Source organism: Brassica oleracea, chromosome C4 (genome assembly GCF_000695525.1).
Source record: "Brassica oleracea var. oleracea cultivar TO1000 chromosome C4, BOL, whole genome shotgun sequence".
Classification (NCBI taxonomy): domain Eukaryota; kingdom Viridiplantae; phylum Streptophyta; class Magnoliopsida; order Brassicales; family Brassicaceae; genus Brassica; species Brassica oleracea.
In genome coordinates this window covers 32213689-32213926 of record NC_027751.1, presented here as the reverse complement: position 1 = coordinate 32213926, position 238 = coordinate 32213689, and positions in this window count along the sequence as shown.

Below are 238 nucleotides of genomic sequence, written 5' to 3'. Positions count from 1 at the left end.
ATATATATATATATATACTAATGATTTAAAGCAACAAGATTGGCTGATCAATTTAGTTGTCCAGTTGAAATCTTTCAAAAGTATGTGAAAGACTAAAGTCAAAGTAAATAAGGATTTAGAATAGTAGTTATATTTTACTAACCAAAATACCGAAAAAAACCGAACCGAATCGAAACCAACCCGATATCTGGATTGAACACCCCTAATCCAAATGAAGCCAAACTATTGTTTCATTCTC